The 13,019-nt window shown below is 41.5% G+C and overlaps 1 long non-coding RNA gene across 1 annotated transcript; it reads right to left on the bottom strand.

Moving 5' to 3' along the window:
• Nucleotides 1-4,557: 4,557 nt before the first annotated feature.
• LOC147758973 (uncharacterized) lies at nucleotides 4,558-10,425 on the bottom strand. The gene is made up of 3 exons (XR_015319180.1): nucleotides 10,301-10,425; nucleotides 6,103-6,414; nucleotides 4,558-4,989 (listed from the first exon to the last, which is right to left on the bottom strand). It is a non-coding gene; the product is annotated as an uncharacterized LOC147758973 (long non-coding RNA).
• Nucleotides 10,426-13,019: the final 2,594 nt, after the last annotated feature.

Raw genomic sequence — 13,019 nt, 5'->3', positions numbered from 1 at the left:
ATAGTGCTCACAAGAATAAAGGAAAATAAAGATCAATTAGCTCCCGCAGCCTGGAAAACCGATGGAAAAATGCACGTTTGTGTATCATAAACGATAATATTATAACTATATTAAAAATGTTATCTCGTCGTTTCCTTAGGTCAGTGCAGAGCTACCCCCGCTTTATTAGAGCCGAACAACATATTGTAATAGATATCTATGAGCTCTTTTTTTAATCTTACATTGAACTACATCTCAATTTAGGGCGATATATGTAAGATACGATGCAACACGAGGTTCCAGGAAGACTGTGATGAACGTGGGTGTTTTCTTGGTTGCCTACAGTCTGTTGCATGGCAGTCGGAACATGCATAGCTATTTTATCATACATTTTGCAACATGTACTCTTAGACTATTGGGCAGTGGGTAGTCACTCAGCATCTCCATGCCGCTTCTTTAAATCTAACATGATAGACAGCTAGATCTACTTCACAACACTCTGTAACAGCTTCAGTACGCTTTTTGCCTGCACACTGAACTAGTATGAACACCCCTCTAATAGTCGACAAAAAAGAGGTATCTGATTGAAGGCTATTTTCTATTACATGGGGTAGCGTGCAGTTCTAGTCCTCACATCAATGACTTTTGCTACTGCATACATTACATAGAACTGTCATAACGCACTTTACCGTTTCGACATTTATTTACCTCTTTCGCCTTTTACTAGCTAAAAACATAAATGCCATGGTCCCGTCGAGGGTAGACCCAGCGCGACCACAACGAACCCTTGGTGGGTTCGAAAGGGTCTCCCTCTAGACCGTTAAGCCGACCACGCAACGCCAACCTAGATGATATCTAGGTTTGCTTTCAAAGTTAGACTAACCTAACCTAGTCCATTTTCGTTCTTTTTTTTTGCAGTACAATTAAAAAGCAACATAGTCATCCCAAATATAATTTTTCATATGAACCTTCTTGTATGGATACAACAAGAACATCTGTGCCATAAGCCATTGTTACGTTTGAGCCATACGATTTCATAAGCCCAGCAGGCCTCCGAAGTGAGCTTTCGCACGGCGTCGAACCGTACCGCTACAAATATTAATCAAACACAAAAGACCACGATAATATAATACGATCTCCACCACTTCAGTAGCTACCACAATGGCGAAGCATTGCGATGCAGAAGAACAACAGTGTGAAGCCCGTATAGAGAACTGCAAAGGGCCATTGAAATTAAAAGATGTATTTCCGTTTCTGCTGACAACAAATTTGCATCTAATTAATAGGGACCTGCGATAGTCGCAGCACCTCCGACCTTCTTCTGCAGGGCCGTACTTATCGCCTGGTCCATCCGCGAATCATACGAATCAAATAGACCTCTTCGTACTTTTCCTTTTCGCTGTGGGCGCAGTGCACCTTGAAATGCGTACACTGCAGAGACTGAAATACGATGGTCTATATGTTCTCCTTATAGAAGTTATTTACCAGCCCGATCATTAAGTTGCCATTACCTTGAGTTCTATACAGAGCGAATATAATGTATCGTATCCCTTTAATAGTTGAGATGGTGAAATCCCTTACGTTCCACAATAATATTTCTTAGAAAATAATACATACAAAAACAAGTTTCCTTATGTGTTATAACATCATGTACAATAACGTCAGCAACATAAAAATTGATCACAAATAGTCTCTTTGTCAATTGGCTTGACATCTTATTCCAAATCAATGTAGATCTGTAGATTAACAGATGCTCTGTTAATCCCTGCTTGTCCTTATCCAGGACAGTAATCGACGTAGAGCCTGACCGGCATCATAGGTAATGGCAGTTCATAAAAGTAAGGCTACGTACTAAAACGAGATCGAGGTATCATTGGGCAAGGGATAAAGATTCTTTTAAACCAGCAGTGTAGTCTTGCACATATCGATAGGCTAGTAACACTGTAGATGCAAGGCCGCGTCTCTACGCTTTGGTATTTCTACGTTATCATGTCTCAATGCTCTCGTGAGTTTATACCAGACACTTCGATCAGGTAGAGATCGCTCCCACCCCTTTGTTGAACTCAGTTATGATTAATCTACCTTCTAGAGTGTGCCTAATTTCATAAATTGAACATAGCCTTGGTGTTGCCTTGTATACCTCATACGAAACTACGGACAGACTTCAGCAGTAGTCTCCGAAGCAGATCGTTCGATTTATAGCCCGAATCTAGTCCAGCCACAGTTTAGCTGTCGCCCTGGGAATTAATTCTTGGCAACTTCTAAGTATATGTTAATGAAAACATACAGCAGTATGTCAATATTGTTCCGGCTTTTCCTTCTGCAGTTACGTTCGCTACGCCGAAGTGCGGCAGGAGGCAACGCGTATGATACGCTTGAAATACATTGCTCAAAAACCTTCAGTACTCTGAACCAGTCGGATGCAAAACATCTCTTATATATATCTGAGTTGGTATAATTGTGTGTCCCTACAACGTTCAGTACTGAACAATACAGTGTAGCCACGGTTTTTCGTTATGTGCGCTCTGTACATGAGACTTCTTTGTATAAAAATGGGCGAACTTGTACACCTTAACCGTGCGAATCGAGACGTCCTTTGAACTGGCGATCAGTTTGTCTACCTTGATTTAATGCGTTATTTAATTACTGTTGTATATATGTACTTTTCAATAAGTAGAAAAACGAAGAGTATATTATCAAGTTTGAAAACAAAGTTATATTTCGCCTGCTTTCGTAAGTTATAGGTATATTCGTAGGTAGGACAACTTTGAAACTGATGCCTACTATGCAGAGCGTAGTTACCAATGCTGACCTTTGAACGTAAATTCTTACGCACTTACGTAGCTAGTAGTCAAACGTTCATCACTTTATTCACTCTTAACTAACGATCTCTACCTGAAGGTTAGCAATGAAATGCGCATATATCCGCATGTAGGCTACTTGCTTGTATTTTGTAAAGAATATATCTTGTACCACATTTGTCATTATAGAGATACGGCCCGCATGGGAGTTGAGTTCAGACGGGGAGGGAACGCCAATTCTGTTAACACTTCATGCTATGTTCTACACCGATGAAGCTTTTTAACGGGTTCCTTTTTTGCCAGAGAAAAAAAAATCTCACAAGGGAGGTACCGATGCCTCACGCGAGCCCGTTTACATCAACCACCTGCCAGCAGGCAGCTATGGCAGTGACGGCCCTTCTACCAGCTTCTCTTCGTCGGGTCCTTTATTCAGGAAAAAAATACCGACGCGTACAGAAAAGAGGAAACGTGTGATAAATAATTAACTAGAGCGAACAACTACACGCATCGATGGTTATAATGACGAAAATCTATACATACAACGCACCGAATCGACTTCCAGTCACTCAACTACGTCTGCCCTCACTGCTGAAACGGAAGCTCTTTCGAAGATAAAAATACAGATCCAGCCACAGGCGAGGACGCAATTCGGTTTTCCAGTGAACCTCGAAGTCTGGCGCAAACAGAGAATCCGTCCTCGGATGACTATGCGCCTATTTTTCTGCCTCGTTTCACGGTGAGACCATTGGTGTAGATCAACATGATAGCCAATTGCGTCAGTTAGAAAAATTATGATAAATGAATAAATTGTTTGAAAAATCAAATTTTTCCAAAAAAAAACTACCGTAATTGTGCCATAAAAACAAAGCAAACATATAGTAACTGATTTAGCACTTGTTATTATGTGCGCCTATGGCCGTGCATAAGGGAACATATGGAAGGAAAATTAAGCATCAGAAATCATCATTTTTTCACGTTTAATTGGCGGGTTATGGTACCATTTTAGATCAAGGCTACAAACTATGAAGAAAGAGGCCTATTCAATAAGGTACTAGTTAATGTATTCTTATATGATGGATGCCCGCGTGTTTTTCTAATTGTCTAACGCCTTCTTTACCTGCAACGTGTCTGGATGAGCATTTGCAAGCTGCCGCCGCCGACACGCTGGCCTGTTGCTAAAAATAGTTACCCATCATTTGTTTACGTTGAACTGTTACTAGAAGCACAGTAAGCTGATGTTTCGTAACCAGTAAATGAATAGCACGGAAATGAAGTAAACAAAAGAATCATTTCTATAATAATGATTTGGTAGAAGACCGCTGTTAAAGTAAAACTTATGTAAATTATAAATAACTATGGCAAGTGGTATCGTGCGAACATTTCAGCATATTTTTTTTTTCGCGTATTTTATTTTTATGACACAATTCATATCGTATTTGCAATTCAATAGAACGCAAATTCCGCCGTCGACCGCAAGCTAAGGCCCAGTTAATTAACTGGTCACTTACTAAACAAGGGAGCTTAAAGCTCTTCTTTATTCAGGTACTCAAATGACGTCACTGTTTTTTTATAGATACAGGTTGCGTTAGGGAAAATCGCGGATGGTGGATCCGAACTTGCAACCCTTAACGAGAGGTCCAAGTGTACAGAGGCTGAATAGACTATGCTATCGTCGCCTACACGGCCTCTAATGAAGACAAAAAAAATTGAAGACAGCAATTTAGGACTGTCGTCTAAAAGCCTCGTACTAATTCATCCATTGCTTAGTGGTTGTTTCATAGTAAGTACCTCGCGTCCTTAGTAAGATCTATTATGTATAATATATTGGCAGTAACTGGAGCGTGTAGATACAAAGTAGATTAGGGCGCACGACAAGGGTCTATGACGCAAGCAAAGACCTTCCCTGATCTATGAGACGTTCTGTCCTTAGTGATACTCTTATGCTTCTGAAAATGCTTGAGCATGGAATTCATATGAACTTCTGTAATGAATTAGCGATGCTAAGAAAATTCTGAACCTCAGAATCTATTCGATAAGAGCGGCTGCAGGTAGCTAGGCTACACGTATAATTATTTTTACGTACCGCCCCCAAGATGGCGCAACGGTAACATCATCGTCTACGAATCTGATTAGCTCAAGTCTGATTCCGCGCATAGGTCAAACATTTTGACTTGGGCTCGCCCGCTTATTGTCGAGGTAACTGTATTGCCTGAATATGAGATCGATTGCCAAAGTAAGAAAAATGGGTAAGTAAACTACTCCTTTTAATGCTTCATATCTAATTAGCGATGCTTGGCGAGTCTGTTATATATTAGAGCACAGGAAAACAAAAACATCGAATATTCTCTATAATTTTAGGGTTAATTTTACCGTTAATGAAGAGTCACAGTTGACTGTTACACGAAAACATAATGGTTCAAATTAGATTAGTCAGACGTATATTGATGAATTTGAGTGCTTACATTTTTCTTTTCTGCCGAGAGGCCGAAACCAATTCAATCCTTTAGCCAAGGGGCTGTAATCTTGTCGCTCATAGCAGTATTACGAATCACACATGCTTTTAACGTTCGAAAACCTTTTATACCTCAAAAGATGCAAACCACAGCAAAAGGCCGACTAGCTTGTTGGCCTGGCATAGAGCTTTATAGGTACCTACTTGATCTAAGGTAGCAACATGTTGTGACCAAGATTATTTTTGTAAGAATTGTAGAAATACATAATTTATGGTTAATTCGAAGTTTAATCGTACTATTCTACCGCATGAACGCGCTCCAGCTTAGAGGTTTTTCTATCAAGTATTTTGCAGTGAGCTTAGATTGCCTGCTTAGCCAATATGATTATGTTCGTCATATAACTACAGTTATAGGAAAGTGTCCCCTTTTCATTTAAAATAATGATGTATGGATCACATGTTCACATGCCTCGAAGGTAAACACTTCAGCACTTCACCATCATGGTGACAGACGACCACGAGAAATCTATTTAAGCTAAATGATGTATTTCCGTACGATACTAGGGACAGTTGTTCCTTTGAGCATTAATGAATTAGGAATTTTTAATTTTCTCAACTTGAAAAATTGGTCATTCTTTTTTTGCATGAAGGTGTTGCTCCTCAAAGAGCCAGCTTGGATAAAAATAGACAGATATATTGAAACATGCTAGGTCGTGCATCTTCGCTGAAATCGCGTATGGTTTTTTAATGCATAATATAGATAGTATAAAGCACTACAATGCTTTAAAGTGTGTTACGTTTGTACATTCATTGACTAACAAACATATTTAAGTCACTTTCTACTAGCGTGCTCGAAATTGTCCAACTTACCACGATCTTTATTTTTATCCGTACGGCGTTCCTTTCGCCTTTCGCATAAAAATAATGTTTTTGCTACTAGCTGGTTGTTGACTCGTCCATTTCTCTATCTCTATCCACCTTTCCTGCAGTTTTCTTCTTTCTGTCAGGTTAAAGACGACAATAATCCTTTCTCGGCGTTTTTTTTTTGTTCTGTAATGTTTGACAACCGTTGTCAGGGTCCCTGTCAAGGCTGGTGCGGGTGGTCCATCCATCTGTCGAGATTCTTGTCCGGACTCCAACGAGCTGCATTAACCGGCGATGCAGCCTTTTTACTACTGTCAACTGCAAGACACAAAGTACGAATAACGAAGAATCGGGATTGGAGAAAGAGCTGATAAAGACCAAATCGCAGTTGTGCTGTCCCCCGTTTTAGTTCGGCCATGCCTCGGCTAGTAGGCGTCTAGCGGTATATCGTAGAATCGAATGGCAGTAGTCGTCGTCATTGCAAGAAAGATTTAGGCTTAGTATCGGCCTAAGATTAGGCGACTCTGCGTCGTCCGCGGTGGCAATCGACACAATTGGTTAAAAAAAAAACAGGCCGTTCTTTTAGATCTGTTTTGTGTTCGGAGGGAAAAAAGACGTATGATGGTACGTTCCTCTTTCTAATGTATTGACCCTCACCCTCCATTTTGCTTTCTCTAAAGCAGCTAACACAACTGTTTTGCGCCACGTGGCTGGTAGCATAGACTGTTTTTAAGATGGGGTAGTGGGGGATCTCCAGTGGAATGGCTTAATCATAAGTGGAACGATTCACGCCTTCACTCTACCAACCCCTAGATATCGACGGCCCGTCTCTTCGGATGGAAACCAGGGCCTCCTAGAAGTACAAATGCTTGAAGGCGAAACAATGGCTATAAATAGTTGAGAGAGTCTGCACAAACGATAATTATTCAGTAGGCGCATGTGTAATGAACAGTGCTTAATGTTAGACGGCCAGATAACTGAATCTGTATTAAACTCTTTTCGATGACATCCGTTTGGAATGGCTCTAATTTTATTGCGGAATTCTTTTTTGTGGATGCAAGATTCGGATGGATACGTTTTTTTTTTTTTTTTTGTTAGTAGATAAGATGTTTCTAATGGGCCCCACATTAATTACTTGATAACTGCATTATGAAAATCTGGATTTTTTCACAACAAGCTAATGGCATGAAGCACAAGTGTAAATACGATCACGGGTAGCTAGCCAGTGTTAGTGAGAATAGTGCCATTTAATATATAATAAGTATAAGACGTTTGGTTCGTATGTATTGCAAAAACGTTTCAAAATCGATGAAAACACGAAAGCTTTTAGAGAAAGCAGAAGGAACACAGAAATAAGTCATCCCTAACAAGATCGCTGTTCAGCTGCATATTATTAGGCTACCTCGGTGGTGACAACTACATTAGTATCGTATTCTAGAATATGGGCAAACCCGCCCGACATTCTGACTGGCAAAAACCCAGTAGTAATATATACGTTTCGAAGCTACTATCTCTATAGGCTAAACTGAATTAGCTGATTGCCAATGACTGACCGGACGTTTGGCAAACGGGTACAGCTTCACGGATAGGCTCTAGCAGGTGTTGTAAAAGCGGGATGGTTGTTCGACGTGCGCGACTCAAGAGAAACCTTAAGCAGTTTTTCAAAGGCAGTCGATGCCGTCCTTGACCTGTGCAAGATCACCGGCAAGGGTACTTGTCATAAAGAACCAATAGAGACCACTACCTAAGTTGGGTTATCTTTGAAACTGATGCGCGTGACCCATTATAAGTGAAAGCCTTGTTCTGCTACCAGCGTTTATTAGTTTGATCCAATGTGCAGAACCTCTTCAAAAGCACGCCTCCATGTATAAGATGACACTACTTCAATGTTTGTTCGTTTACAATCGAGATTGACTCCATAAAGGGAGTATCTTTGTTTAGATGCTTTCCGCGGCGTAATAATAATTTCTTGCGATGACCTTTAAACGCTCTTAGCATTCATGCTAGATACAGTTTGCATGTTCTTATGAGAATCCTATGCCTAAGGAATCTTCGTAATTGGTCATGATTCCATCTCTACCCCATACGAAATGTATGTCGATAATTTAGACTAATATAACGTATATGAATGTTGCGTATTCATAGAAATAAAATACGTGTGGCCTTGTGTCACGTATAATTATTCGGTTGAACAGAAAGTTCCTGCTGAATAAAAAATACAGCATTTTTTTTTATTGTCGTGACAAGATTATAAATTTTTTTTTTTTTTTACTTCGAGTTACTATGGTATGTATTCTCCATATTTTTTTTCACGACTTCCTCCTACCTTATCACCCAATAATGTATGCCGTCTCGTTAGACGGTTGTGGGTTTTGTCTCAAGGAAGTTTTGCAATCGCATTTGGTGATCTGTATCGAAGATAAGGCCACGAAGGTGAGCGGCCAGCGAACGGAAGAGGTAAAAATTCGTCGGCACGGGATTAGGAAAGCTTGGAACGAGCGACCAAGCCACCCATTTGAAGTCCACTTTGTAGCTTTGAGGATGTTTGCCGCGCGGCCTCGCCTTATCGTGGAGCAGAACGATCTGACCCTGTTTGTTGGATCTTTTGGATAGCCTAACTGACTAGATGCGGTTGGGCAAAATAAGTATAATGATTAACTGTGTGGTTTGTTTGGAGCAATCCCCAGTGACTGAGTCCCAGCAAACACAAAATATAGCCTTTTTTTAGGTAAGGATCCTGCTAGACCTTGAGCTTTGGCTTCTTTCCAGGAGCCATCCATCTTTATTTTTGGTTCATTCTAATTAAAGACATCACTCTACATTACCGGTGACAATTCCATCCGAAAATCGGTTATTGGGGCTGCATAACATTACTAAGCGAGAGCCTAAGATGCCCCATTAGGAACATAGTTTCTCTTCCAAGTTTTAAGTTAGGTAACCCGAGGGACTTGAGGTAGTTAACGATGTTCGTGAAGCTATGGTCTATCGACCAAGTCATGAGTTGTTTGTCGGCCATCATCTTTTAAAAGTATTTTCAGACGGCCATCATGAAACGCAGACGATCGACCAGATCAGGGGCATTTTTTAGGTCCCAGATATCGCTTTCAAACCCGGTAAGCCCCCCTCTTGAGTAATCCTGCTAGCAATAGCGTCGTTACTATACCTTAAAAAGGTGCATCGGACTGTATTGGTAAACGTTTTGGCTTGACAAAAGGCACCATTTACCACTTGAAATATTAATCTCTAAAGAGTTTTTTGAATTTAAATTACACACACAATAAAATATCGTTATAGTGCGTCGATAGAACAGGAATAACACTTTTGAATAGTATATCAAAAGTAAACAACAGGTGAGAAAAAAATGCAAATAAACATTTCTTCTACGTGCACAAACTTCCTTTTCAACCTAATGTTATCATTCGTCAGAATTCGGATTAATAATAATAGGACTAAAACCTGGAGACATCACCCGCAGGCCTTGTGTCATGTCACAAGCCACAATAGCGATTTACTGACATATCAGACATTTTTGCACGATAATAATCAATTGCGAGGAAGTGAAGAAGTAAGCGAAAATTGGTTTTCACCAAAAAATTGTTTTTAATTTTACCCCTTACTTTTTGCCCATTATTTATTTATAGCACTCAGTAATCAACAAGAGTGTCCTGGTATTTTCACATCTCAGTTCTGATTTGTTCTTTGCAGCCGCAATTTACTGTAGATTGAGATTTCGTATACTAGGGACTTGAAACAGTGAGTTTAGACCTTAGGCAGGCCACAGTGTACTCACTTAAAAAATCACCTCCATCCCAGATGGATTATAAATGTCCTTAACTTAATAACGGCGAGCTGGCCCAGGGCCCTGATTATTTCACATACAGTGGTAGAAACAGTTTTTAGGTAGGGCAACGTTTAGGCGACAAATTTTTTTACAGCTTATACTCGTGAATGTGTGATGTCACAGGTAGAACTCATTACAGCTTCAACAAGGTGTGTTATGTGCCTAATGTCTATTCTGTGCGTTATTGTTTGTTAACAACTTATTTGAATAACTCGAATTCCTTGTGACCTCTGTACTACGGTCTATTTTCGGTTAGAATCATCACATGTCAGACTCTCGTTTAGTGTAGCTACCGTGGTAAGAATAAGCCAATATTAGGAATACTAGTATAATAAGGTATGGTACATTTGCAACAATACAGACCTTGAGAGCGTACGTTAGACGATTTTTCAAATCCATTTTCGCGCAACACCGAGAGTTTAAATTATAGGATCCGCATGTGGCCCTCATATATTCCATACATAGCCGTCGCATGTGGTGCTGCAGTGTCTGTGTGTTCCTTGGTGCGTTTCCTCGTTATGATCAATATGTCAGCGTCCGTGAATATAGAGGCGCGAGTGCAATCAGCTGGTTGCATGACGCACTTTCTTCAACAGAAGTTTGTTCCTACCAACACTTCTCCTTGCCATTGCCCTGTTTGGCCACTCCTCTGCTAGCCACGGAAGTCCTTTCTGCTTCTCGCAATAGCGAGAGCTTTGCTTGAACTAACTCGTCTGAAGCGCAACGATCTTTGCGTCTTCGCCTTCGGGATCAGATAAGATGACGCGACGAAGGCAGCTAGCCAAAACTCGTGCAAGTTGGCACGGCGCTAACGTACAGCACCGATGGTAGCGGTCGCAGTGAGGAAAAGAAGTGGTGCTTGAAATGCAGAGCACGCGATAGAAGAAAGGCTTGTTTGCGTTCTTGGTAAGGAAAGCTGAGAGCGTAGGGTCGTGTCACCGACGGCAGCAGAGCTTCCTCCGTCTGCCCTAAACCAACATCATGACTCAGCGACGTCCGCGCACACAAACTAACTTGAACAGGACTATCTTGTTTCGTAGCGAATAGGAATGCAGGTGGATCATACACCTTCTATACCAATTCTACCCAATAGTGCTACCTTTGGCACTCCTAGTGATGCAGCGATGACGACGACAGCGCGGACGCCAGCGCACGCTCAGTGGCAACAAGAAGGTCACTGCAGCGATTGCTTCAACAAAAATCTTATCCAGCCGTGCCTAAAAGGCTCAAAGGTCGTGGCATCAATGCAGTTTGGACAACGAATATGAACTCAACGGCCGTCACAAGATCTTCCTGAACAATACTCCCTTTTCCTTTACTTCCTATACGCGCCGATATATTTATATACATATATATCGCTCCTTATGGGTCTTTTTTGCTTGGCGTTTCCCAGCCGTTAATTTCCTCTCGCCACGTAACGATACTGTGTGAATAGATCCTTCAGTCGAGTCAACAGCGTTTTGCTTCAGCGAGCAACGGAATGGCGGAACGATACCTTTGTATTGAAAGACATCAACTTCGAACAATACGTGGTACTCTATGAAAATTTAATGGGAAAAATATATAAGCTAGGCGATATCTATATAGAAATATTGTGTTGTTTGAGAACATTTGATATATATAAGAATGACTGTGTATGCGATCAAAATCTGCCATTAAAGTAGATGTTACGCCTTCATATAAATTCTTCAATAACTCAATGCGTCGACAGCTTATTCCAGTAGTAATTCTGTAACTCCGATTTTCTGGATAGGTTGCGAAGAAACACTAAACTTAAATCAACATTTTGTAACCCACTAGGTGGACATTAACTGTTTCCTAGGGTGTCCCTTAGGTCTAAGTCCGAACCCGGGCATAGACAGGCAGTTCGTTGCATGCTAGAAGCCAGCCGTCTATCTGCTGAAATACCTAGTGGCGATACCGGAATGGTAAAACTCGAAACATAGAAGCTAGTGGGATGCGTAATATTTTAGAAACGTTCCTACTAGCGGCTAGGGTTTTATTTATCAACCCTACTGGTCGATAAGATTAGCCGATTTTTGTTTAATGCTATATTCCGCTATGTTTAGTTCATATTTTCAGTCACTTGTTTGACTAACGCATATCATTACGCATTTAAAAGCTGGCGGCAAAAAAAAACCGCCGTTAAATGTGTTCACCTTTTGCCTTCGCCCGACGACGTCTTGTTCTACAGAAGCAGAAGCCAAAGGCGCTAAGTGTCAGCATTATCCCCATTTTCACTGGTTTGTTTAACCCAACTCAGCCCAGCCCAGCCGAGAGCAATCCGCAAGCTCGGTAAGCTAGAAAAGCTTCGAAAAGTTCCCGATTCGCTCGATTTTGCAAGCCTGACGGCAGCACTGAGTTCGTTAGCTTATTCGCCGGAAGAGTGTCGACCAAGCGTGCCCTGACTCTAGTCTGTTCGAGTTGACTTGACTTTACTCGAATCGTCGTGCGCGCAGTCATATAAATGACTGACGTACTAACTCAAAGATTGTTGCCTGAAACCTTGCCCACATGCTGCCATGACAGTGACACGTCTTGAACCGCTGGCTGCTTGGTAGAACGACAGATAGTTAGACAGGCAGCACCACTGGAAACAGCCGTGCCAGCAGCGATGATTGGTAGCTGTACTACCGCCGCTGCAGCTGCAAGCACCGAGTGAATCTTTGTCGGCGAACAGAAAGAAGCACCTCAACTAGGCACTTTCGTCGCAGCGGTAGCAGGTCCAGGAACGGCGGCGGAAAGACCGCCGTACTAGCAAACGATGATGGGCAAATAAAAGAAGACCGACTCAGCAGCACCACTAGCAGCGAAGGAAGAAGTTAGGCTCATCCCCCCCAAACCCCTTCAGCCAGCCCGCTTTTTCCCCAAAAGTCACTCAGGAAAGAGGCACTCGCAGCGACCCTCACACACAAGCAAGGCTAGGCAGGCAGCGTTAGGAGTTTGGTCGTTCCATACGGATTTTGGTCGGTCATAATTCTTCTTTGAAAATCATAATTGACACTGTTGCTTCTGGAAGAGAATAGTTTCGGGCGTCTTTGTCACCTTGACTTCGTCAAGTGAGTTAAATACGGCTCACCTG

The sequence above is a fragment of the Varroa destructor genome, unplaced genomic scaffold, assembly GCF_002443255.2.
Source record: "Varroa destructor unplaced genomic scaffold, Vdes_3.0 BEIS01000001.1, whole genome shotgun sequence".
NCBI lineage: Eukaryota > Metazoa > Arthropoda > Arachnida > Mesostigmata > Varroidae > Varroa > Varroa destructor.
Note: the sequence above shows the minus strand (reverse complement) of the source record. Positions and strands in the feature narration are given on the sequence as shown.